This window comes from Megascapheus bottae, chromosome 16 (assembly GCF_031878675.1).
Source record: "Megascapheus bottae isolate mThoBot1 chromosome 16, mThoBot2.hap1, whole genome shotgun sequence".
Lineage (NCBI taxonomy): Eukaryota > Metazoa > Chordata > Mammalia > Rodentia > Geomyidae > Megascapheus > Megascapheus bottae.
The window spans coordinates 2,565,457-2,593,026 of record NC_143524.1 but is presented as its reverse complement, the minus strand read 5'-3'; the positions used below and the strand labels follow the sequence as shown (position 1 = coordinate 2,593,026).

At 47.1% G+C, this 27,570-nt stretch overlaps 1 protein-coding gene across 1 annotated transcript in view; it reads left to right on the top strand.

Annotated features, from left to right (window-relative positions):
- Ppfia1 (PPFI scaffold protein A1) overlaps nt 1-27,570 on the top strand; it is an 89,208-nt gene that overhangs the window by 7,897 nt on the left and 53,741 nt on the right. The gene's annotated exons all lie outside the window — the stretch shown is intronic.

Here is a 27,570-nt window from a genome sequence, read left to right as displayed (position 1 = left end):
ATTGTCTTAAGCAGTCATACTTGGAGTTTGAACTGAGAATTTCATTCATTCTTATATGTAGGCACTCACCATCTTTTTTTTTTTTTTTTTTTTTTCTTTTTGCCAGTTCTGGGCCTTGAACTCAGGGCCTGAGCACTGCCCTTGGGCTTTCTCAGGGCTGGTGCTCTATCACTTTAGCCACAGCATCACTTCCAGCTTTTTCTATGTATGTGGTACCAAGGAATTGAACCCGGATGTTTGTGCATGCTAGGCAAGCACTCTTACCACTGGGCCAAACTCCTGGCCCGGCACCTACCACTTTGCTATGCCTCCAGCCTTGGTTATTTATTTGCTAGCACTGAGGTTTGAACTCAAAGCTTTGAGTTTGCTAAACTTTCTTGCTTGGCTTGCCTTCTACCATTTGGGCTATACCTTCATTCTGCCTTTTTGTTGGTTATTTTCTTATTTTATATTATTTTATTTTTGCCAGTCAATATCACTTGAGCCACAGCACCACTTCTAGCATTTTTTCTAAGTATATGGAACCAAGGAATCCAACCCAGGTCTTTGTGCATGCTAGGCAAGCACTATACTACTAGGCCAAACTCCTGGTCCTTGTTGGTTATTTTGGAGATGGATTCTTAACATTCCTCCTTGCATTGGGCAAGGAGATCTCAGCCTCCTGAGTAGTTAAGATTATAGTTATGAGTCACTAGGGCCCAGCTGACTGGCTTATTTTTGAAATAGAGTCTCACTTATTTGTTTCTAAACCAACCTTGACATTGATCTTCCTACTTAGGTTTTCTGCTGTACCTGAGATGCCAGGCATGTCCAAGGATGTCCAGCTGTTGGTTAAGATGGATGGAGGTCTTGTAAACCTTTTGGTCAGGCTTGCCTTGTACCACAGTTCTTCCTGTCTTTTCTCTCACATAACTAGGATTCCTTCTACTTTGTTGTTGTTGTGGGGCTTGAACTCAGGACCTGGGTGCTGTTCCTGGAGGTTCTTTGTGCTCAAGGCTGTACTTGAGCCACAGTTTCACTTCCTGTTTTTGAGTGGTTGATTGTAGATAGGAATCTCCCAGGGACTTTTCTGTCCTGGCTAGCTTTGAATTGTGATCCTCAAATCTCAGCCTCCTGAGTAGCTAGGATTATAGGTATGAGCCACTGGCACTGGCACTGGGTTGATTTTTTTTTTAAATGTTTTTTTTTTTTATGTTTTTCCCTTGCTCTCTTTGTTGAATTTGTTTTTTTTTTTCTTGCTTTTTTTTGCTGCTGCTGCTGCTGCTTTTCTTCCTCCTCCTCCTCCTCTTTTTCCTCCTCCTCCTCCTCCCCCTCCTCCTTCTCATCCTCCTCCTCCTTCTTCTTCTTCACCAGTCTTTGGGCCTGACCTCAAGAGTCTGGGCACTGACACTTTTTGCTCAAGGCTTTTGGTCTGCCATTTGAGCCACAGCACTACTTCTGGCTTTTTCTGAGTATGTTGTACCGAGGAATCAAACCCAGGGCTTTGTGCATGCTAGGTGAGCACTCTACTGCTAGGCCACGCTCCTGGTCCCATCTTTGCTTCTTTAATTCAGTGTCTAGCAGCGTGTGTGGGCATGATGGGCTGGGTGACACTGTCCTCCTCCTGTCTCCTGTTGGGGCTTTAGGAAGCCAGTTATTTTATTTCAGGCAAGATCACTGGCTTGAGGCTATAGAATTCAGTCTTTTAAAGCCATCGCTTCCAGCCTTGTGATCCCTAATCCATCTGCAGGGCAGGTCCTGAAGCAAGTCCCAGTTCTTGTCTCCCTGCTATCTTGAGAATAGGAAGGCAGTTTTGTAGCAGGCTTTGTGGCCCATTGCCTGTCTGCTTTCTCTAGGATCTTCCCCTTTAAGTCTTTGCTGTCAGGTCTTTACTCCAATTTTTGCCTTCCTTGTCCCAGGAAACCATCCAGAGCTCTATTAGCTGTGGCTTTCTGCTCCTTTTTCTTCCCAGCTTGTTGGTGACTGCTCTCAACCCTCTCAGAGTTGTCTCCTGCCCTGATGCCCTGAGGGTAAGAGAAGGCTTTGAGGATGGGTTTCCCTGTCTGCCAGACAGATTTGTAGCAAACACAGTGAATCTTGGTGGGTTGATGGGCTGCACATTGCCCATGCATGCAACTGGAAGTGGAAGAAAAGTGGGCATGCCCTTTCCATCTCAATGGCAATAGAAAGACATTCGTAGTCACTGGTCATAGCATCGCTTGGTCTGAGAGCAAAACACTCTCTAATCCTTGCCCTGCTCATTGTTCAGTTTCTAATCAGAATCCCTGACTGTGGGAGTGCCATGGAGCTGGTGGCCAGGGCGGGTCCCATGCTGGAGGCTCCATAGCACCATTGCAGGCCTCTGTGTGGGTGGTCTGCCTGTCCTGCCAGAGTCTCCAGGAATCCTTGCAATGATAGGTCAGATAGTGGTGAAGGTGGAGGGCAGGGAGGTGGAGATGTATGATGTTTATTCTGTGAGCAGATCCCATGCAGATCACACAGAATTGTCTTTTCTTTAAAATACTTTTACAGGGTATTGTGATACACACCAGCTATTCAGAGGTATAGGTAGGAGGAGACCCTATCCAAAAAAATAAAGCAAGTAAGAACCGGAAGTGTAGTTGAAATGGTGGATTGATCGCCTGTCTAGCAAGCATGAAACCCTGGGTTTGAGCCCTGTTACTGCAAAGATACTACTGCTTCTAGCATTCACTCTGTTTCAGTTTAAAGTTTCAGCTGCATTTTCGTTATAGATTTTATTCTCATGATAAGGTATAGTAATTTCATAGTAGTAGTGAGTGAGCTTTTCAGCTGTTTCACTTGAAGTGTAAAATCAAAGAGGAGAAATTGTTGGGCTGCATTGCAGACTGGGTCCAGGATTTTGTGTCTCCTGCAGAATGTAAGGAACTCTGAGATAGGAATCAGAATGCTGTGAAGAATGAGGTCCTGAAGTCACACCTGAGTTTGTCTGTGTCAGGTGTATTCATGGTGACAGAATGGGTGGAAGTGAAGCTGGCAGTGGGTTGGGGGAGCAGCAAGTGTGGTGGGTGGGTGGGCAGGCAGTGCACGCAGTGCGTGCAGAGGCCGGTGCAGGTGCCTTTGTGTTGGGAGATGAGATCTGTCATGGAGGAAAGCGCTGGAAATGAGGGGCTGCTGGAGAAGAGCCACTGGACAGAATGGTATCTGTAGAGGATGAGGGAAGAGAGAAGTGACCAGGTCAGGTTGGGCCAGAGCAGTGGTGGCTTGGTGTTTGGAGGAGTTTGGTCATCAGAACCAGGGGCAAGGGTGCTCTGAAATCCTTTACAGTGGGCCTGCCACAAAGACTTGTCGGCATCCAGTGCAGGAACACCGATAGCAGTCCCAGGCACAGTGGAGCTACTCAGTGCTGCTGCTGAGAGTGTGTCCTGCTTGCTCATCCAGCTGAAGGAGACTCAGCACTGTGTGAAAGCAGATGGTGAGGGATGAATGACAGCCTGAGCCCCATCATGCTCTGCGGTGTGTGGCAAATGCTTCCCGCCATTGCTTGTGATTTGTGATTTATATCAAAATATCAAAACAGTCTGGGAATGTAGCTTAATGGTAGAGTGCTCACAAAGCATGCATGAAGCCCTGGGTTCAATTCTTCAGTATCACATAAACTGAAAAAGCCATAAGTGGTGCTGCTATGGCTCAAGTAGTAGAGCTTTGGCCTTGAGCAGAAAGAAGCTCAGGGACAGTGTCCAGGTCCTGAGTTCAAGCCCCTGGACTGGTTCCTCCCTCCCCCACCCCCCCTCCAAAAAAAGAAATACAGCCATACTCTTGTGACTGTACTCCATTATCACTTCCACTGCAGCTATGCCTTGTCCTTCCTTCCTGCACTCTGGAGCCCTCTGTGAATGACTGTTAAAGCCTGGGTGCTGGTGGAGATGAAGGCCTTCCTTCCTGTGTACCTGTGCTTACACTCAGGCTATAGGACACTCCTGACAACAAGATGGATAGTGTGAATGTGTGTGAGGCACACCTTTCTGAGGGGTGGCTTTCGCTTGAGAGCTGAAGACTAAGAGGAGGCAGATGTGAGAGATTTCTTAGCAGCAGGGCTATGTGGAGCAGTGTGAGGCATGGAGGAGCAGAGCCTTTGCCCCATAACCTGGAGGGAAGGGGGGACTGGAACTAGATGGGCTCCCAGCTGTGTTTACGGGGAGGGGGATCAACCACTATGCAGAACAGGGAGTTATTTTGTTAAAGTGTCCTTGAGATCACTGTGCTTGGTGTGCTTGGTAGAGGGCAGTCAGGAATGCTGTGATCTGGTGAAGGTATGGATGGTGGGCTGGGAATGAGACAGGAGTGGATGTGGAAGGAGACTCACCTCCAGGCATGATTTAGACTGTGAAGTTCATGCTTTGGCCAAACACTAAAAGCCCTTAGCATCACCCATCTCTGAACCCTGGAACACTATATACTTTTACATTTATGTACATAATGCATAATATTTTAATTTAATAGACTTACTGTCTTCATGTATGTGTTCTGTGGGCACCAGTGTCTCATGCTTGTCAACCTAACTACTCAGGAGGCTGAGATCTGAGGATCATGATTCATAGCCAGCCCAGGCACTAGAGCCCATGAGACCACCAGAAAACCAGCAGTGGTGCTGTGGCTCAAGGGATAGAGAGCTAGCCTTGCGCTGAAGAGCTCAGGGACAGCACCCAGGCCCAGAGTTCAAGTCCTACAACCAACAAAAAAAAAGTCTTACGGACTTTCGTGCCCAGGATGGCTTTGAACTGGGATCCTCAGATCTCAGTCTCCTGAGTAGCCAGGATTGCAGGTTTGAGTCACTGGCTCCCAGCCGACCTCATCTTGCTAGTCTTGTGGTATGGATCTTTCTAGCTCTCAGAGACACGCTGGTAGGATCTGGATCCTGTGTCTGTTGCCCTGACTAGAGTAGCGGTTCTGATATTTCTAAAAGGCAAATCCAACCAGGAGCCATGGCAAATACCGCTCTGTCATCCCAGCACTCCAGGGATTGAGGCACTCCTGAATGCAGGTCTGAGGTCAATGTGGATTATATAGCAAGACTGTGTCAAAACAAACAAAACAGAAAATCCAGCCTTCTATAGCTTAAAATGCTTCAGGTCTCCATCTCTTTTAGTCTCCTAAAAACCAGTCTCTAGAGCAGCCATCACGATATGTTTTTGACTTTTTCCTGCCTCTCCTGATTCTTGCTTGAGCCAAGCCCCATTTTCCATTTTCTACAGGTTAATTGGAGATAAGAATCTCGGTCCTTTTGTGTCTGGGCTGGCTTTGAACCTTGATCCTCAAATCTCAGCCTCCTGAGTAGCTAGGATTACAGGCATGAGCTACCGTGCCTGGCTCACTTTTCTTTTTTCTGTATGTGTGTGTGCTTGTACTGGGAATTGAACTCAGCGCCTTGCTCTGTTGAACTTGGCTTTTTTGTTCATGGCTGGCACTCTGCCACTTGAGTCATAGCTCCAGTGTTACTATTATTTATTTATTTATTTATTTTTTGGTTAAGATGAGATGAGAGGGCTGGGAGTATAGCCTAGTGTTAGAGTGCTCACTTTGCATGCACAAAGCCCTGGGTTCGATTCCTCGGTACCACATATATAGAAAAAGCTGGAAGTGGTGCTGTGGCTCAAGTGACAGACAGAGCACTAGCTTTGAGCAAAAAGTGTCTAAGGACAGTGCCCAGGTCCTGAGTTCAGGCCCAAGGATTGGCAAAAAAAAAAAAAAAAAAGAAAAGATCTAAGAATCTCATGGGCTTTTCTGCCCAGGCTGGCTTCAAACCTCTATCCTCGGATTTCACTCTCCAGAATAGCTAGGATTACAGACGTCAGCCACCAGCCCCTGGCTCATTGTTGCCTGGTAGCTTCGTCCCATATGACCTGTTCTGTAAAGCCTAGGCCTTTGTTCTGTTTTCTGCTTGCCAGGCCTGTGCTGACTTGGGTTCAGTGATTTAGTATAGGTTTTTGGAGGACAAGTTCTGCTCTCGGCCCCAAAGTTCCTCAAAAGTGCTCCCATTCTGTCTGGGGGTGTGGCTCGGTGGCAGATCACAGACGGCTGGGGTTGCACCCCAAGCACCACATGCTCACACAAAACAAATCCCACTCACGTCCTGACACAGCAGTTTCTCTTGTATAAGGGAAGCAGTTCTTCCTGGAAGAAGCGTGTGTAATGGTGTTCACCTCCCAGCTCAGATTTCCACATAGTTTATTGTTAGACAGTGTGTAAAGTGTATTCCCACTGCAGAGGAGGTGCGTGTCTTCCATTTGTCTTACTCCGGTTCTTCTCTCTTTCGGGGGACACTGTTCCTGTCTCCCATACTTGGACTGCGGACCTCTCCTCAGATTCTCCTTGCCATTTTCAGGTGGAGCTGCAGCTCCTGGGCTTGTCAGCAGAGGCTGTTTGTGAAGAGGGACGCTCGTCTTCACTCAGTGCCGGGACTGGAGCCCCTCTTTGGACCTTGTCCTCACACTCTGTGGCTTCCAGCCAGCACGAAGCATAGTTTGGGGAGAGGGTTTCATTGCTCTCTGGCACAGCATGTTCCAGGCCCACCGTGTGCTCTTTAGGGCTCCCTACTAAGGCCCCTGCTCCAGTCACAGTCTGCAGACTGTGTGCCACTGCGGTCCCATCTTCTAGTTTTTCAGTGGACAGAGATAGGGAAACATTAGTCATTGAAAAGTCCTCAGTTCAGCAATTAAAACTTGGTGTTTTTTTCCTTTCCTTTTTTTGCCTGTCAAGGGCCTGAGGACTGTCAAGACTAGAGCTCTACCACTTGAGCTTCAGCACCATTTCCAGCTTTTTCTGAATATGTGGTACCAAGGAATCGAACCAGGGTCTTGGGTACATGCTAGGCAAACACTCTATCACTAGGCCTCCTTTTACTTTTTTATTCTGACAATCTCCAGGTCTAATTATGTTAACACTATTGTTATTTTTTTTTTTTCTTCTTGTTTGTCTGCTGGCCCTCCTTTCTTCCTTCCCTCCCTCCCTCCCTCCTTCCCTCCTCTCTTCTTTTCTTTTCCCTCCCTCCCTCTTTCTTTTCCTTCCTTCCTTCCTTCCTTCCTTCCTTCCTTCCTTCCTTCCTTCCTTCCTTCCTTCCTTCCTTCCTTCCTTCCTTCTCTGGACCTGGGCACTGTTCTTGAGTTTCTTTGCTCAAGACTAGTGCCCTACCACTTGGAGACACAGCTCTACTTCCAGTTTTCTGGTGGTTAATTGGAGATAAGAATCTCACGGACTTTTCAGGCCAGACTGGCTTTTAACTGACCTTCACATGTTTGCCTCCTGAGTAGCTAGGATTACAGGCATAAGCCACCAGTGCCCAGCTCCTTTTTTCTATTTTTTTGGTGGACCTGGAGTTTGAACTCACAGTCTCAAGCTTGTTTACTCAGCTGGCACTCTACCAACTGAACTACACTGTCAATACTTTTAAATATTAAAACCAATTTAATTAACCAAAATTAATTTTTGTGTGTGCTGGGTAGTAGGGCTTGAACTTGGGGCTTATGCACTATCTCTTTGTTCTCGGGTTTTTTTTCTTTTGTGGTTAATGTTAAGAGTCTTTAAGACTTTCCTGCCTGTACTGGCTTCACGGTCTTGCAGATCTCAGACTCCTAAGTAGCTAGGATTATAGGCATGGCTCAGTTTTTTGCTAGATAGTTTTGGAGATGAAATCTTTAGGACTTTTTTTTTTTTTTTAACCTGGATTGGCTTTGAACCCAGATTGTAGGCATGAACCACCAGGGTCTGTCTTTTTCTTTTCTTCCTTACCCAATCTTAATTTTAGAGCTTGAGTTACTTTTTTCCCCCTCCTCTGCTAGTCTTGTGGCTTGAACTCAGGACCTGGGTGCTGTCCCTGAGCTTTTTAAAAAAGTTCAAGTCTGGCCAGGTGCCAGTGGCTCACGCCTGAAATCCTAACTACTCAGGAGGCTGAGATCTGAGGATCACAGTTCAAAGCCAGCCTAGCATGAAAATCTGTGAGACTCTTTATCTCCAGTTAACCACCAGAAAAGTGGAAGTGGTGCTGTGGCTCAAGTGGTAGAGTCCTAGCCCAGGCTCTGAGTTTAAGCCCCACAACCGAAAAAAAAAAAAAAATCAGGGCTAGCACTTTTACCAGTAAAGCTATAGATCCACTTTTAGCTTTTTGATGGTTAAAAATTGGAGATAAGAGTCACATGGATTTTCTGCCTACGTTGACTTTGAACCATGACCCTCAGATCTCAGCCTCCTGACTAGCTAGGATTACAGGCGTGGGCCACCAGTGCCCCACTTCATGTAACCTTTTTGAGTCACTTATTCTCAGAAGTAGTTGTATGAAAAGGTACACCGGGAGGTCTTGCTCCTAGCACCCCGCAGAGGGTGACATGGATTGGGTTGTTCCACAACCCTGGAGTAGTTAGTGAAGTGCCTTCTTACTCTCTGCTAGTGCTGATGTAGAGATGTGGACAGAATGTTTCCACTTGGTAGGTTTTTTTCATTGTAGCTAAAGTAAGCACTTGGCTGATTCCTGTACTTTGGGGTTGTGGTTCTTTCTCCTGGCGGGGAGATACACTGTGGAGTTGGTATTCTTGCTTTTCACAGAGTCTCATTCTTATTCAGAGGAGGAAATTTCATTTTCCTCCAAAAATAAATTTGGGAGCTTGAAGCATATCCTGCATTCCAAATTTTTTTGCTTTTCAAATGGACTGGTTACCCTTCTTGCTTATCTGGTCTTAAGCCTTTGCCAGTCCTAATGTAAAAATGGAACTGGATGCTGGTGGCTTTCTTCTGTAACCTTAGCCATTTAGAAGGCCGAGGTCCAGAGGATCACAGTTCAGGTCAGTAAAGACAGCAGTGTCCTTGAGACTCCATCTCTAATTAACCAACAAAAGAGCAAAACACCAGACTGGAGATGTTCTCAAGTGATAGAGCACTAACCATAAGAAATAAAGACAAGTGAGCATGAAGCCCTAAATTCAAGCTCTGATGTTGAGGTGGGGTACAGATAGTCAAAAACATCATGAAGTTGTTGGCTTACATATAGAAAAGGAAAAGCTGGAGCTAGGTAAGTTTCTGCTCTTGCTGGCTCTTCAGTGCAAGGCCCTGGATTCTTTCCTTAGCATGTGCAAAAGAGAAAGCTTTGCCTCGGCCTGGTTAATATTGCTAAACAGTTGATCTTTCTTGACTTTTCCTTCCATCTCAGATGTGACTTACAGAGAAAATGTGAGTGGCAGGCTTGGTCATAGAGGATAGATAGATGACAGGACTGTGATAGTCTGAGTGCTTGAGTAATCTGAAGCAGATTAAAATATGAAGGTATTTGTGATTAAATGTCAAGTTCAGTTGCAGCAAAGGTTTTTTTTTTTTTTTTTTTTTTTTTTTTTTTTTTTTTGTGGGTCATGAGCTTGGCTTGGGTGCTGTCCCAGAGCTCTTCAGCTCAAGGCTCTACGCTCTACCCTTGGGCCAAGCCCCACTTCCTTTTCTAGAAGTTAATTGGAGAAAAGAGTCTCAGATCCTTTTGTGTCCCTGCTGGCTTTGAACCTTGATCCTCAGATCTCAGCCTCCTGAGTAGCTAGGATTACAGGCTTGAGCCACCGCACCAGCTCTGCAGCAAAGAGTTTTAAAGAATGCGTCATGGTTACCTCTCCTTCCTGTAAATGACTGTGTGCACACTGACGGCAAACCTGGCTCTTCTTCATGCTGCATTGAAGACATTTTGAAAGAACCGTTAAACACCTTTCCCTTCCTACATTCCTTGTCATGGTTGGTGCAAGGGAATGTTTGAGTAGTTTAGGACCGGTCACATGCTGTGTACTTGTCACTGTGTAGCACCACGGTGCCTACCCTTGTGGGTGTCTCTAAGGTGCACCCCATCCAAACCTTACATTCTCCCTTAGCTGTTTTGCTCAAGGCCAGTTGGCACCCTGCTACTTGGGCCACAGCTCCACTTAGGCCTTTTGGGTGGTTGATTGGAGATAAAGGTTCCTGCCCAGGCTGGCTCTGAACCTTGATCCTCAGCTCTCAGCCTTCTGGGTGGTTAGGAGCACAGGTATGCACCACCAGTGCCTGGCTCTCCCCCCCCCCCCCCCTTCTCTCCAGTGAGTAAGTAAATGGACCGGTGTAAGGGGCTCATAATATAAAAGGTAGGCTTCCTGAAGCCTCACCTGCTGAGATCTCATTTCTTCCTGCCTCCCTTGTAGGCGGGCCTAGGTGATCCCATCTACGAGTCAGCAACATCTGATACTCTTGCATGAGGTTGTAGTTCTACCCTGAGTGTTGGAATGGAAGTTTCAAGAGAAAGGCCAGAGCTGGGTGCTGGTGGCCCATGCCTGTAATCCTACGAAGGAGGCTGAGATCTGAGGATCACAGTTTAAAGCCAGCCTGGGGGTGGGGGACTGGGAATGTGGCTTAGTAATAGAACAAACACTTGCCTAGCTTGCATGAAGCCCTGGGTTTGATTCCTCAGTACCACATACACAGAAAAAGCTGGAAGGTGATGCTGTGGCTTAAGTGGTAGAGTGCTAGCCTAGTGCAATAGTTTAGGGACAGTACCTAAGCCCTTCAAGCCCCATGACCAGCAACAATGACTGCGGGGGTGGAGGGGAGGGAGAATGTTTTTTTGGTGATAAAGTTGATGATAATCAGTAAGGAGAAAAGAAAAAAAAATGGGGGAAAATTTAAACACCTTAGAGATACTGACACAGTAACAATCTCTGTCTGTGCAGTATGTCCAGAGTAGATGGTGATGGTGGGTTTTTGCTTTTTGTTTTTGGGCTAGGATCTTATTATGTAGTAATACTCTGGCTGGTCTAGAGTTTTATTTAGTCCAGGATGGTATTGAACTCTTGATCCTTTGCCTTCGCTTCTCTGCTTCCTAGAGTTCTGAGATTACATAAAGCATGTACCACTGTGCCCTGCTAGGAGTGGTGGTTTTTGTTTTTGTTTTTTTGATTGTGGGATTTAGATTCTGGTCCTGGGCGCTGTCCCTGGGCTCTTCAGCTCAAGGCTATCACTCTGCCCCTCGAGCCACAGCGCCACTTCTGGTTTTCTAGTGGTTAATCGGAGATAAGAATCTTGTGGACTTTAGTGCCCAGGCTGGCTTTGAACTGAGATCCTCAGATCTCAGCCTCCTGAGTAGCTAGGATGACGGGCGTGAGCCACCACGCCCTGCTGGAATGGTGTTTTTAATGGGCATTCCCACTTCTCATTTAGAAGAGTAAGGGAGGCTTCTTTAAGGCTGCCTGTGTGATAGTGCAGACAAACCACCGGAAGGATTATAGTAGATTGCACCATCTCTGGGAAGTGGGGAGGAGGAAGGTGAGGCCCGTCCGGGGAAGGTTGCTTGTTCTGTACTGCACCTTGTGCGATGACATCACTGCTAGGCCCAGCCGTTTGAGTGGCTGCTCAAAGTGAGCTTGAGGGAGCGTGATGGTAAGGGCCACAGAGGTGGGAAAGGAGAGACGGGAGCATCAGTGGCCCTTGGATTCGGTTGCTATTTTTCAAGGGTGGACCTTTAGCTATAGGAAGAGGCTCAGGTGTTGGGTGGCAGATGGTAGCACCAAATGGCTAGTTGACCATCAGGCAAGAGACCTGTGCTTCCTTGCTGGATCAGGACAACTTGCCATCTGTCCCTAGTGAGCTGTTTAGATTTCCTTCCTTCCATTAACTCTATTGCTGCCCTTGTTCCTGTCCCAACGAGACAGAAAGGAGACTGTCGCAGGCACGCAGGCGTGAGACTAGTGAGGCATCTGATAGCTGAGTGGTAGAATGTGCAGGAAATAGCAGTGGGTGGTTAGAATAAGGCTTGGAATGGGGGGAAAATGTATGTTCATGATTGTTTTCTTGTGCAGACCATAGAAATATTTGTTCCAAAAACAGCTTAACAGTGAATTAAGACTGCATGAAAGCACATTCCTGTGGATGGCTTTTTTGTGCCTTTCATAAACCTTGAATGCCTGGTGCTTCCTTTTCCCCCCTTCTGTTCCCTGAGTTGTGTTTCTACTATGGATGGCCCACATGAGGGAGGCCAGGTGCTACCGGAAGCCCTCTTGCCTGGAATGAACCTGCCTGTGCTTGTACAATAGCCTGCTTGTTAGCAGAGGTCCTAGCTGGTAGCACGTTGCTGTGTGGGCCTGGAAACTGCTGCTGCTCAGAGGGCCTTAAGGATGGGCTCTGTGATGAGGTGACATGGTGTCTTCAGGTAGGAGGCATAATTCCTGTGCTTCAAGGCCCTACCTGAAATACTACAGGACCACAAGAGGAGATCTGGACATGTCAAATGCCAAGTTAGACAGCAGCAGATCATCTGGTGCCTTCCGGCCCTGCTGTCTGTAGATGATGTCACGGCTGATTCCACTTCTTATGCCATTTCTTTACCTTCACTCCAGTTTAAGAATATAGATGTAATAATCAGGACCAAGGGTATACTGAAACCAGCCTTGAGGGGCAAACGGAGTCACAGGACAACTTTAGAAGGTGGCAGCGAGGGTCAGCCTCTCCATTTGAGGGCGAGGATAACCTGCTTAACAGGAGAACTTCTTTCTGCTCTGTTTTCCCTAAACTTGTTTTAAGTCTTGAGCTCCTCAGCCTATTAACTTTCTGATCTTGACCAAGATTTTTGACCAGTAAGATTTTCATTATCTGTAAGGCTGGGTGCTGTTTATTTCCCAGTATTATGAACAGACTTAGTAAGAACTAACACCCTCACAAAACAGTCATTCAGCAGGGAGCAGGCACCTGTTTGCCAGTCCCTCAGCTTAGCCCCTCCCACATTGCTGTTGGAAGACTTGGTGACATTTGATGGGGCTTGCCTGGTACTGTTAGATCTTCCCTGAACGTAATGACTTCTGTGTATTCTGAGTCTGAAGCTACTTATTTACCAGGAGATCTTTGCACCTTTCTAAGCTACCTGGTTCTATATTCTCATTTGTAAAATGAGGTAATTATTTGTGCCTTACTGTGTTGCTGAGAATAAAATATAATAAAATAATATGAAAATACTTTGTAAAACATTAAATAGAGAGTTACTGCAGTTTGGGTCTTATGTGTACTGAGCATAGTGTCTTAGATTCCCACTTCAGGAAATTATTAGGATTAATAGGGTGTTCAAAACTAAGGTGGTGATGCATGCCTATAATCCCTGCATTGGAGGTACCAAGGCAGAAGAATCATGAGTTGGAGGCCAGCCTAGGCTACATAATGAGCCCCTCTCTTAAAAACCACAACAGCATCAACAAAACTATTCATTTTTGAGCTTAAATTGCTGTTAGCCTAGCTTTATGTTAGCCACAAAGAAAAACTTTTTGTATCAGTTGGGGGGCTTGAATTCAGGCTGGGTGCTATCTGGAGCCTCTTTGTGCTTAAGGCTAAGGACTTTAACACTTGAGCCACAGTGCTGCTTCCAGTTTTTGAGTGCTTAACTGGAGATAAGAGAGTCTCAGGAGGATTTTTCTGCCCTGGCTCAGAACTGCTAATCTTCAGATCTCATCCTCCTAAGTAGCTAGGATTACAGGCGTGAGCCACCAGTGCCCAGCAGAAAAGCTCTTTTAATAAACTACTTAATTACTTTTTTTGTTGTTGTTGTTGGTTATGGGGCTATGCTGGGCCTGGGCGTTGTCCCTGAGCTCTTCAACTCAAGGCTACCGTCCTACCACTTGAGCCACAGCGCCACTTCTGGCTGGTTTTCTGGTGTTTAATTGGAGATAAGGGTGTCGGGGACCTTCATGCTTGGGCTGGATTTGAACCATGATCCTTAGATCTCAGCCTCCTGATTAGCTAGGATTACAGGCGTGAGCCACTGTGCCTGGCCTTTAATTACTTTTATACCTAGACTTGGATTCATTTTGATGTGCCTGCTTGTTAGGTTAGAGGATAAAAGTGCTAGAGCACTCGTATACAGAACATGGAAGTGGAAGAAAGAAAGACTGCATGGTAGAAGTTGTAGCTGTTCAAGATAGTGTATTACTAATTTAATTCCAGGTGTACTTAAGTGTGGACACTTCCACTCTGCTATACTCTTTATCAGGTTTGGGATTTAAACAGTAAAGTGAATATGCTTTCCTGTAAATGATATAGATCAGCGGTGCTTTGGGGCCTGCAGACAGTCCTGTTTGGCCCTGGAAGTCCTGTTTGGCCCCCGTCAGCTCTCCCTGGGAGCACCCAGAGAGCTTCATAGAGTCAGGGCAATAGGAGGCTAGCGCTTGATCTGTGAGGTCACATTGGAAATGTAGGAGAAGGTCTGGGGCCTGGGTAGCAGTGGGAATAGAGCTCAGCAAGAGGAGCACACTTAGACATGTAGGGTGGAAAACCCGGGTCCCTGGTGAGAGAAAGAAAGGCACAGGGGGCTCTGAGCTCACAAGAAGAACCTCTGTGGGGGAGGAGGAAGGTAGATGTGGTGTGCACTGGCCAAGGGGGAGCTGGAGACAGGCGTGTCCAGACGCTTCCTTGCTTGACAATAAGCCCATTCTCTTTATCTTCTCTACTAATCAGTAGTCCTTTCTGTAGGCAGTGTCATTCTGGTTGTGAAAACTGCATGAGAGAGAATTAAAGGGCTTTTCAAGTTGAGTTATATTTATTGCATTCAGCCTTCCTTAGACATATAGTCTTAAACAGTGGGGCACTTGTACTTCTGTGACTTGTCAGCAGAACATCAGGAAATGCCGCAAATGTAGCTGTAGATACTTGGAGGCCCACTGGTTCCACATGGGAGGGAATCTCTCCCAGGACACTTTCAGGTAGAGTTTTATACACAGGCCTCTGATTCATTCTGTAATACCAGCTTATTAGCCTAAAGCTTGCTGTCTTTTACCTCATGTGTTCAAAACTACCAAGCTCCAAAGGAAAGCGGCCTGCCTTGTTCTTTCTGCCCTGCCCCCGGGCTTGCTGTTGTGGCCTGTATCTGCTAAAGGGCTGGCCAGCATTCCTCGGTGTGTGTGGATTACTGCTCTCCACCCCAGTCAGATGTAGTGTTGGGTGACCCTGTAGTGTGTCAGTGTCCCTCCTGCCAGCTGTGCTTCCCACAGCTGGCAGTGACTGCCCGGCCGCTGCTTGTGCTTGGCACCAGTGCACAGCCTTGGAAAGCACTGTCAGGGAGCTCTGCAGCCTCTTTCTCATTGATATGCACCTTGGAGATAGCTTGAAGCTTGCTTAATCACATGTAAAAAAACTCCCTTGTGGTTTTCTTAAGTGCTCTGGAAAAATGGGAAGTAGGGGCTGGAGGTGCGGCTCTAGGAGTAGAAAGCCTGCCTGACCAGCGTGAGGCCAGGACTACTGCAAATCTTAGAACTATAAAAAAGCAAACTAAAACTTGATAGTAAAGTAGAATCTCGTGCATGTGCCAGTTTTTCTGGAGATTTGATAACTAAGAAATTGTAAGGCAGTTCCTGAGTACTGTGGATGCTGTTATAATAATTAGTGTGTGCGTGGAGGGGTGGTCTTTGCCCCTGACTCAGGGCTCCAAACCAGGTGGTGAGAGTGTCTTGAAGAGGAGAGGGCCTGGAGGTCTGCTGGGGCCAGGGGTGTGGTCATTCGTGTCTGACATAAAGCCCCCATTACAGTTCAAAGGACTGGCCAGGTGCTGGTGGCTCACACCTGTAGTCCTGCTCAGGAGGCTGAAATCTGAGGGTCCCAGTTCAAAACCAGCCCAGGTTGGAAAGTTCTTGAGGCTTATACTCCAATACTAGAAAACCAGAAGTAGAGCAATGGCTCCAAGTAGTAGAGTGCTAGCCTTGAGCCAGAAAAAGAAAAAGTCCCAACAACAAGACCCCAAAGGACTGGGTCTGGAGAACTTCTAATAGCAAAACTCAGGGTGATGCCTTGAGGGGGTGTGGGAGCCCAGTCCCTTACCAGTGCCTGGCCCCACCCTAGATTGTAGAGGCGCCGCCTCTCCTCCCCCCCTCCCACCTTGCACCCATCAGCATCCTTAGTCTCCTCCTGTAAGTGGGGTGAATGTAAGTTTCCTTGAGCCCTGTGAGCCAGTGCAGAAAGTTGTGGCTCACAGCTACAGTTGAGGGAGGGAGTTGTGGGACTCTGATTGGCAGCCAGTTGGTCAGACATACTGGTCACATAGTGGGCTTCAGCTGGCACGTGCAAGATGTATGTGTATTTCTAGGGTGGAGCTCTCACTGGTGGAGTCTGATGCCACCTTGAGATGGTAGGGCAGAGTTGAATTTAAGTAGGGGACAGTCAGCCAGTGTCCACTGGAGAGAGATGCTTGGTGTGGGGATATCCCTCCCTGCAGTCTGACAGGGAAGCATTGAGCGGAGTGTGGGGGTAAGGTGAATGCTCCACAGTCCTGGCTTCCCTATCCAGGAAGGCCAGCATGACATCCTGTTACTAGACATTTTTAAAAATGGTTATGATAAAAGTGAGCTGTAGAGGGTTTATAGTTTTTTTTTTTTTTTTTTTTTTTTTTTTTTTTGCCAGTCCTGGGCTTGAGCTCAGGGCCTGAGCACTGTCCTTGGACTTTCTCAAGGCTAGAGCTCTACCACTTGAGCCTCAGCACCACTTCCGGCTTTTTTGTATGTATGTGGTACCGAGGAATCGAACCCGGGTCTTCATGCATGCTAGGCAAGCACTTTAACCACTAGGCCAAACTCCCGGCCCCATAGGGTTTATAGTTATATAAGTCAGGTAAAGGGTACTTTCCTTTTTGGACATTGTTGCACCTTCCCTCACTTTTCTGTCTCATCCCCACTGACAAGTTGTGAAGTTTATTTTCAATATAGTACCCAGTGAGTACCGTTGTGCATTTGTGCACACTTTGTCCCTCCATTTCTGTCCCTCCCCCTCCCTCTTCCCTTCCCTTCTCCTCCCCTACTCTCCCCTTCTCACAGTGGCTTCCACCCCTTTCAGTGTACTGGCACCACTGGGGTTCCCGTACAGTATCCTGAGCTGTGTGTGTCTTGTTGCTGCCCCATAGAAGCACAGGGATGGCCATGTTAGGGTGGGACTGCCATTGGGGAGGTGAGGTGCTGCCACTGACCTAGCGTCCTGCAGGCGGAGCAGACGATTCCCTCCCATGAGGGCAGTGATGTCATCAACGATGGTGTCACAGGGTGCCCAGATGGCTCATCGTTGATTGTGTTGTCACAGCCCAAAGGAACACATGTAAAGATTTCTGTCGCGTTTTAAATGCCTGTGCTGGAACTGTAGATAGGAAATAAGGAAGTCACATGTAGTACGTTAGCTTCCCTGCCTGAAGATTTCAGTCAGCACGTGAGTCATTGCGGACTTCTTAGCCTGTGTTTCTACACGGACATGTTGCAGTGGCCCAGAGCTGTGTGCTGGCAGCTGTCACTGTACAGTGGGAGTGCTGCTTCTGAGTCCCAGCTGCTGGATGTGGGCTTGGGCAGTGCTGTGTCACATTTAAGTCAATTGATTGTCAGGCCGGCCTACCTAGTTTTATGATAACTTTTACTGACATGTAGTAGGCTATTATTGCCACAGTGAAGTTTAAAAAGGCAGATGAAGCTGGGGTTTGGTGGCTTATGTCTATAATTCTAGATACTCAGGAGGCTGAGATAAGAGAACCTAGGTTCAGAGCAAGCCCAGCCAGACAAATCCAAGAGACTTTTATAAAACTCCATTTAACCATCAAAAAGCCAGAAGTGGAGTTGTGGCTTAAGTAGTAAGAGTGCTAGCCTTGAACAGAGAAAGCTCAGTGTCCAGGCCCTGAGTTCAGCATCCTCTCTCCTTCCCCCCAGATGATGGAAATGGTGGGAAATCATGCTGCGCTTTGAATGAAAGAAATGCACTTTATAAAGTGTTACTAGGATTGAACTCAGTGTCTACAAATCAGACTCTGCCTCTAGGCCTACATTTTAGGTTCTGAAAATCAGAGTCAGAGATGTCAGGCTGGCCACACGGTAGAAGACTACATATAGTTCATCTTCCAAGGGGAACTCACTGCCTGTGACCTTGAACTTTGGTTTTGTCACCACATAAGCTCTCTCCATAAATCTAACAGGAGCTGGGAGTCTGGCTTAGTGGTAGAGTGCTTGCCTAGCATGCATTCCATTTCTCAGGACTACAGAAACGAAAGGCCAGAAGTGACACAGAGGCTCAAGTGGTAGAGTGCTGGTCTTGAATGCAGAGATGCTTAGGGATAGTGTCCAGGCCCAGAATTCAAGCCCCAGGACTGCCCCCCCCCCAAAAAAAAATCTAACAGTAAAACTAGTATTTAGTACACAGTTTATAAACTATAACACTGGAAGGATTGAAAAAACACATAATGGGCCGGGAGTTTGGCCTAGTGGAAGAGTGTTTGTCTAACATGCTCAAAAACCTGGGTTCCATTCCTTGGTACCACATACACAGAAAAGGCCAGAAGTGGTGCTATGGCTCAAGCGGTAAAGTGCTAGCCTTGAGAAAGCCCAAGGGCAGCGCTCACCTGAGTTCAAGCTCCAGCACTGGCACACACACAAAAAAAGTAAAAGCACATAACCTTTTGACCCAGCAGGTCTGTTTTTTGTAATGTTTTAAATTGTGTGTGATTTTTGTGTCTGTGTCATGTGGCTTAAATTCTGGGCCTGGGCGCTGTCCCTGACCGCTTCTCAAGGCTTCTTCCTTACCCCTAGGCCTGGGCGCTGTCCCTGAGCTCAAAGCTAGCGCTCCACCACTTCCGGTGTTCTGGTGGCTCACTGGAGATCAGAGTCTCATGGACCTTCCTGCCTGGCCTGATTTTGACCCTTGATCCTCAGATCTCAGCCTCCTGAGTAGCTAGGGTGACAGGCGTGAGCCTCCAGCGCCTGGTTAAAACATTTTATTTTTTATTTTTATTTTTTTGCCAGTCCTGGTGCTTGAGCTCAGGGCCTGAGTGCTGTCCTTGGACTTTCTGAAGGCTAGAGCTCTACCACTTGAGCCATAGCATCATTTCCAGTTTTTTCTACGTGTGTGGTACTGAGGAATCAAACCCAGGTCTTCATGCATGCTAGGCAAGCACTCTACCACTAGGCCAAACTCCTGTCTTTTTTTTTTTTTTTTTTTTTGCCAGTCCTGGGCTTGAGCTCAGGGCCTGAGCACTGTCCTTGGACTTTCTCAAGGCTAGCACTCTACCACTTGAGCCTTAGCACCACTTCCAGCTTTTTCTATATATGTGGTACCAAGGAATCAAACCCGGGTCTTCGTGCTTGCTAAGCAAGCACTTTAACCACTAGGCCAAGTTCCTGGCCCCCCAAACTCCTGTCTTTATAAGGTCTTATTATATTTATTTTTGCCAGTCCTGGGTCTTGAACTCAGGGCCTGGACACGGTCCTTGAGCTGTTTTTGCTCAATGCTAGCATTCTACCACTTGGGCCACATCATCACTTCTGGCTTTTTTCTATGGATGTGGTACAGAAGAATTGAGTCCAGGTCTTCATGCATGCTAGGCACTACCAAAAGGCCAAATTCCAGGCCCAAAACGTATTTATGTAAGTCTAAGTATGGAGCCAGGCCCTAGTGGCTCATGACTCTTACAATCCTAACTATCCAAGAGGCTGAGATCTGAGAGGATCCTGGTTTGAAGCCAGCCTAGTCAGCAAAGTGTGTGAGACTCTCCATTTAATCAGCAGTTAATCTCAAGTTAATTACCAAAAAGCCAGAAGTGGGGCTGTGTCTCAAGGGATAAAGCACTAGCCTGAGCACCAAAGTGCTCAGGGACAGTTCCCAGGACCTGAGTTCAACCACAGGACCCACACACAGAAAGTATGGGTTATGATGGCATAGACTGTCAAACTCAAACAGGCAACTTCTGACGTCATTCTTTGAAGACAGCTTCTTTAGCATTTTTTTTTTTTTGGTATGTGTTGATCTATGAAATGAAATATATAAAATGAAAACCATTTTATAGGATCAGGAATTTGGCCTTGCATGCTAGGCAAGCACTCTACTACTAGGCCAAGCTCCTGGCCCAAGAGTACATTTCGTTTTGGATGTTAACTCTTCTCATGCTCTTTGTTGTGGGACTTGGACTCTGGGCCTAAGCTCTTTAGCTCAGGCTATCTCCCTACTCCTTGAGCCACAGCGCCACTTCCTGTTTTCTGGTGGTTAATTGGAGATAAGAGTCTCATGAACTTTTTTTTTTTTTCTTTCAATTGCCCAGGCTGGCTTTGAACTGCGATTCTCAGATCTCAGCCTCCTGAGTAGCTAGGATTTACATGTGTGTGAGCTACCTCACCCGGCCCCTCACTCTCTTTAGATTAACTTATTATTAAAGAGAAAATGGTGCATGCTAGACCATTTGATTACTCTTTTTTTTTTTTTTTTGCCAGTCCTGGGCTTGAGCTCAGGGCCTGAGCACTGTCCTTGGACTTTCTCAAGGCTAGAGCTCTACCACTTGAGCCTCAGCACCACTTCCGGCTTTTTTCTATGTATGTGGTACCAAGGAATTGAACCCGGGTCTTTGTGCATGCTAGGCAAGCACTTTAACCACTAGGCCAAACTCCCGGCCCTGATTACTCTTTTTTTTTTTTTTTTTTTTTTTGCCAGTCCTGGGCTTAAGCTCAGGGCCTGAGCACTGTCCTTGGATTTTTTTTCTCAAGGCTAGAGCTCTACCACTTGAGCCTCAGCACCACTTCTGGCTTTTTCTAAGTACATGGTACCAAGGAATCGAACCTGGGTCTTCATGCATGCTAGGCAAGCACTCTACCACTAGGCCAAACTCCCAGCCCCCCTGATTACTCTTATAGTAGTAAATTTGGTCTTTATTAGACATATTTGAAGTTTGCCATAGTCTTTTTTTAAAATTTTTTTTGCCAGTCCTGGGCTTGAGCTCAGGGCCTGAGCACTGTCCTTGGACTTTCTCAAGGCTAGCACTCTACCACTTGAGCCTCAGCACCACTTCCGGCTTTTTTCTATGTATGTAGAACTGAAGAATTGAACCCAGGTCTTTGTGCATGCTGGGCAAGCGCTCTACCACCAGACCAAACTCCCGGCCCCATAGTCTTTTTTTTAAAAAAATATTGTTTGCTGTAGTCTTTTTTACAGTAATGATATAAGTAGTTCATATCAGAGCTTAAGTTTGTAATCCTAAACTCTGGAATTTTCTGTCTATTGTTTATCTAAACTACTAAGTTAAATTTGTTTTGATATATTTTCAGTTGTCAATTTTTTTGAGCAAAGAGTAAGATTTTTCTTTGAATAAAATAATGTTGAATTCCATGCATTTTGTTTTCTTCCATAGCTAGATCCATGTACCAGAGGGTGATTTTGGTACTGAATTTACTGGAAATAGCCTATAACTAACCGCATCATTAGGGATGAACTCTAGTGACAGGACATTTCTACCCCTGTCTACACATATGTCAGCGTTGGGGGTTAGACCTGGGTGCTGTGTGTACGAGGCAGGCTCTCTGTCGCAGAGTACACCCACTTTGGATTTAGCGGCATAGCTACCCAGTCTGTGATTGAAGGCAGCGTTTAGGAGAGGCGGTGAACAAGACAAAGGCAGACAGCAGGAGCGCTGAGCATGGGCTGTGGTAGGGGCATTGGGCCATGCTCACCATTTGGTGTCCAGCTAGTATTCATGCCTGCGCCTCAAGTGCCCTCCCAGGTCCCAGTCCCCTTGTTGTGCTTGCATGGGTATTTTATTTGTATGTTGTGGACGTTTTTCCTCCGCTGTTACAAGAGTTTGAACTCAGGGCCTTGAGCGTGTTAGGCAGGCTCTCTACCACTTCAGCCCTGCCTCCAGCCTCGTGGTTAAAATAAGTGTGATACTCTGCCTTCCTGAGACCTACGTCCTGAGGTCCTGCTACCACATCGTGCTTTACCCACCTGAAATCCTGTGGCCACCACTGTGTACCCTGCATCTTCTTTCACCGGGCTGCATGCATTTATTGAAACCTGTGCCCTGTTCACTCCTGTTCACACCGCTGTCTGCTGGCGGTACAGTGACCCCTCACCTGTGTGGGAGTTCCATTGCAGAGATCCCGTGATGGGTGAACATCCATAAAGAGCGGCGTTAGCCAGTCATCGCCACATCATGGCTCACTTACTGCCACTTCATGGATGTTCACCTATCCCCAGGGTCTTTGGAACATGGCTCCTGCGATAGGTGAAGGATCGCCATGATGAGTGGAGCCACAGTAAGTGAACTGGGATGAAGTGGGGGCGGCTATATGTCTCTTTGTGGTGACACCTTGGCCTGTCTGCTTCCAAACGCAAACTAGAGACAGTGCATCTGTTTTCTTCTCAGTAAAATGAAGATACCCCAAAGAAACTTCTGTCCAACTCCACTCCCTCCCCACCCAGTCTGGACAGATGCTCTGGTCGCCTCTTATTCTGTGGGGGAGCTCTGAAGAGGCTGGCCTGTCAGCCGCTTGACCCTGTTCACATGAAGCTGCTCAGATACCACTCCGTCTGTTTCCCATTTCCTGGATTTTTGCCGTCACAGGTTTCATCTTCAGAAAGGCCATTTATGACCTGGCCACTGTCTTCTTTCTCTTACATGGTACAGATCTGTGTATTTTTCCTTTCCCCATTCTCTGTTGAGTTCAGCCCAGTCAGGACTTCAGTCCACGACTGCAAACAGTTGCTGTAACCATGCGGTGGTCCTTATCACCTTCCATTTAAATTCATCCGCTGGGTCGGCTGACTTGACCTGCCAGCATCCGTGTACTGGGGCGGTGGTGCTGCTCCTGCCACGCTGACCGGTCTCGGGCTCCTTGTTGATGTCCTTTGATGGTAGTCTGTCTAGGGTTTGAACCTCATCTCCAGGCTGATTTGATACCTTAGTAATTTGCATAGGATGAAGCCGTTAGGACATCTACTTTCCAACATTGCTAAGAGCTTCACACTTAGAACTGCGTAATAATCTTCCCATATTCAGCGTGCCTGAAACCGAATGCCTAGCACTGTCATTCAGAACACTTTTCCCCTTTTCACTTGTTCTCAGAAAGCGGTGACTCCGTTCTTCATTTGGGCCTATCTTCTCAGATCTGGCTCTGTTCTCAGGCCAGTCAAGAATCCCTTCTTCACAGACTTTTCTGAACAGAGCTTGGCAGGGGTGGGGGTTGTGTGCCTGTGAAAGGTGGGTATAGCCCATGGCTCCTAGCTTGCCCCAGGTGCTGTGCTTAGTTTGAGAATCTGTTCTCAATGTCCCTCTTTCTAACATTGATCTTAGTTCAGATCTACTTTTTTGATTTTCACCGTTATTTGCTCTGGTTTTCTATTCTTCTCTCCTGTAGTGCAGCTTCGGCACAGCTAAGCACTTGGGCATGAATGTTTTTCACTCGCTGTTGCCGGCTCTCAGGCTGTGGTCCTACAGACCGGATGAGGAGTCATGTTCCCTTCCCCCACGGCCCTGGGACCCTCACTCTAGTTCCATACTTGCCCAGCCTAGCCCTTCTCACTCTTCCAGGGCCTTCACCCTTGTGAATGAATGTCACTGAGTGGACAACCCAGGTGCCTGCCATCTGGCACGTGTACCACCTTCCATTATGGGCTCCCACAGAACTCCTGGGCCTTTGCCGTACCTACCATGTGCCCTGCAGAGTGCCTGGGGTGTCTAGGCTCCCTCTCTGGTGGCCTACAGGTTGATGTGGGCTTGGCACGAAGCTGTTTCTTGAATGTGTTGTGTCTTCAAGAAGGAAATGTAAACTCATGCTCTACTGCACCTTTACTTCAGACTCCTGCAGTGAGAAGGAAACTTTAAGAGGGCACCCTCTAAGTAACCAAGTCTTCCAAAATGAGGACTCTAGGACAAAAACAGCCTAGAAACCTCATGGTAAGCATGGGTAGGCCAGACTCCACTGCCAGTTGAGCCCATGGAGCAGTGAGGTGAGGGGACCAAGGGCTCTACAGAGCTGGAAATCAATGGAGGCTCACTTTCTGAAGTTACGCTTGTATAAGGTTCTCATCTAAGGCTGGAGTCCCTGTGCATATTGGGTTTTCTAGAAGAACGTTAAGGTCAGGCTGGGATGTAGCTCAGTGGCAAAAATACTTGCCTAGCAAGTGCAATGTCTTCAGTTCAATCTCTAGTGCCAAAAAAAAAAAAATAAAGTTAAGCCAGGCGCAGTGGCTCATACCTGTAATTCTGGCTACTCAGGAGGCTGAAATGTGAGGATCAAGGTTCAAAGTCAGCCTGGGCACTACAAAGTCAGTGAGACTCTTACCTCCAATTAATCACCAAAAAACTAGAAGTGGCATTATGGCTCAGGGGTAGGGTGGTAGCCTTTAGCTGAAGAGCTTATGGGCAGTGCCCAGGCCCAGAGTTTCAAGTCCCATGACCGACCAAAAAAAAGAAAAAGAAAAAGAAAAGAAAGGTCCTGGGGAGGTGGGAAGCAAGGCCTGAGACAAGCTGTACTATCTGATTCTTGGTGTGTGTGTCTGTCAGTGGTTCTGTGACGGAATGCCTGCTGTCTGTCAACTGGGGAAAAGGAGTGAGGTTTCTTTTGGCCAGTCTGGAGCTTGAACTCAGCGCTGGGGCATGTCCTTGAGCTTTCTACCACTTGAGCCACAGCATCACTTCCAGCTTTTTCTGTGTATGTGGTACCGAGGAATCGGTCCCAGGGCTTCACACATGCTAGACACTCGCTGTACCATGACACCAAACTCTGTTGTTTGTTAACCACAGAAACTATGGCAGTTTATTAACCACCCAGTCTACGGCAGCTTGTTAACCACCCACTGTGTGGCAGGTTTGGTTTTGTCTTTTAATAGTAGCTAGAGCTGAGTAAACTAGTAAGAGGGCCAATATAAGATTTCCTCATCTTGATTGAGCTAAAGGCTCAGTCCCCAGGCCTGGAGATGAGGAGTATCAAGCTGCCCTACAGAGGGAGCAAACTTGTTCATGCCATGGAGCGAACCCCTGAAGCTCCTGCACATGCTGCCACGACAAGTGGCACAGCATGGACACAGGCAGTGTGGGGAGTGTGCTAGTGTAAAACGGCAGAAGCCAGGAAGCTGGAGACTGGACAGAGTGAAAGGCAGAATTGGTAAGTTGGCAAACATCACAGAATGGACCCAGGTTACAGCAGGGAGACCGAGGGATCAAATATATGATAATGTGTAAAAAATAAACTATAATACATAAAATACAAAGGCCAGGTCTGAGTTCATGCCCACCCGAGCCCTGTCCCTCACGCCACAGTTGTCTTTTGGCCCAGGCTACTTGGAGGCTGGCTTTCTGTCACGTGCCATAGAGTCTGTTTTGACTCAGATCCCATGAATGATGGTGAGTGTGGTGAGACACTTGCAATCCCAACTCTTGGAAGGCTGAGGCGGGAGGACTGGGACTTGAGGCCAGCCTGGGATATAGAGCAATATTCTGTCTAAACATAAAAATGAAAAAGATAAAACACTGGACACAAGAGGTTGGGTGCTCTTTTTAGTGCGGGTATCAGATGATCTGACAGTTTCTCACCAGGACAGAGGATTTGGGGACCTGTGGGAATCTACTGCACCTCAAGGAAGATCGTGTACTTGTACATAGTGGAGAGTGAAGTCAGGACCTTCTGCATGGCTGCTTCTCCACCATTCCTCCTTCCAGGTAGACTCCAGTCTGGGAAGCTCACTCCCACTGCCTCTTGGGTCTCTGAAGATGTCTCACTGTTGGACACCATCTTTGCCAAGTTTTGTAGCAGTTTAGAATGAATTGTACTTAGCAAGGTGGAACAGGTCCTGAGTTGTGGCTGGTCTGCAGAGCAGAGCCTTTCTATTGGCTGCATTAGTTTGGAGTGATTCTCCGCCTTGCCAAGCTAAGAGAGGAGGCAAAAAGTAACTTTGGTTCAAATACCATGGACTTCTACCTTTCATACTGTTTTTTTTGTGTGTGCCACTGGAGCTTGAACTCAAGGTCTGGGTGCTATCCTCAAGACTAGCATTATATCACTTGAACTACAGTTCCATAGCTCTACTTCTGGCTTGTTGATGGTTACTTAGAGCTGTGTGTTTCATGGACTTTCTTGCCCAGGCTAGCTTTGAACTGAGATTCTAGGATTAGAGATGTGAGGTACCAGTGTTTGGCCTGACTTTTTTTCCTGTTTGTGGGACTTGAACTCTAGGCCTGGGATTTGTTCCTGAGTTCTTCAGCTCAAGGCTGCCGCCCTGTCCCTTGAGCCACAGCACCATTTCTAGTTTTTTGGTGGTTAATTGTAGATAAGAGTCTCATGGACTTTAGTGCCTGGACTGGCTTTGAACCGTGATCCTCACATCTCAGCCTCTGGAGTAGCTAGGATGACAGACATGAGCCACCACACCCAGCGGTGACCTGAATTTTTATACATTCTGTATTGTTCCTTTCCTTTCTTTCCCCTCCTCCCCCACCTCTCTCGCCTGCCTGCCTGCCTGCCTGCCTCCCTGCCTCTCTCCCTCCCTCCTTCCCTCCCTTCCTTCCTTCCTTCCTTCCTGTCTTTTTTTTTTTTTTTTTTTTTTTTTTGGTTGGTGTGGTGCTTGAACTTAGGCCTAGGCTTTGTACCTGAGCTTCTTTGTGCTCAAGGCTAGTACTCTACCACTTGAGCCACAGTGCCACTTGGCAGTTTTTGAGTGGTTAATTGAAGATAAGAGTTTCATGGGGACTTTTCTGCCTGCCTGGCTTTAAACCGTGATCGTAAGATCTCAACCTCCAGTGTGGTTAGGATAGCAGGTGTGAGCCACCAGCACTTGGCTGTTTTGTTTTTGTTTGTTTTTTCTTTCTGAGACAGGGTTTTTCACTATCTAACCCAGGCTGGCCTAGAACTAGTAATTGTCCTGCCTCCGTCTCTAGGTACTGTGCGGCGCCACCAGTTCATACATATTCCTCAGTTGCTCTTGGACTTGGACCAATTTCCAGGATCTTTGAAGAGCTCTTTTTTCAACCCTTTCTCCACTTGCCCTTGAGAGGCAGGCAGGTCCCAGAGGTCTTCTGTTGCCAGACTAGGAGTGGAATAGGAGTGGATTACCCCCATATTCTGCTCCTTGCAAAAGAAAAGGTCACTTCTTCTAAGATCAGCTGAGTAAATGCAATGACAGCTAGCTTACCACACCATGAAAATACTCTGTCCTTCAGGGTCTTTGCAAACTCTTCCTCCTCCTGTCATTTAGAAGCGCAATAAACTTGTTTAATTTTACTTTAACTGTTGTTGCCAATACAGCACTGATAACGTTTGGCTCCATCATGACCCACACGGCCTTGGGTTGCAAAGGATCGTATGAATGCAATTTACACAGTTGTCTGTTCTTCCTTACTTCTCCAACGGATGCACTTATCATATTGAAGGGTGGATTACCTTTATCAAAACCTCCTCGGTTGTTCGTTCGTTCTTTCTTTCGTTCTTTCTTTCTTTCCCCTTCCCCTTTTCCTTTTCCTTTCCTTGGGCTTGAGCTCAGGGCCTAAGCACTGTCCTTAGACTTTCTCAAGGCTAGAGCTCTACCACTTGAGCCTCAGCACCACTTCTGCCTTTTTTTCTATGTATGTGGTACCAAGGAATCGAACCTGGGTCTTCCTGCATGCTAGGCAATCACTCTACCACTAGGCCAAACTCCTGGCCCAAAAACCCACCTTTTTTATAGTTGGCTAAACAACTTCTGCAGACTTGAGAAACTGGGTCTGAGACACTGCTCAGCCTCTCCTCAGGGAGATCTCCAAAGCTTTATGATCTCCTAAGGGAGACACACTGTCGAGAGAAGGCAGATCAGGAGGTGGCCTTCTAGCCTTTTCTC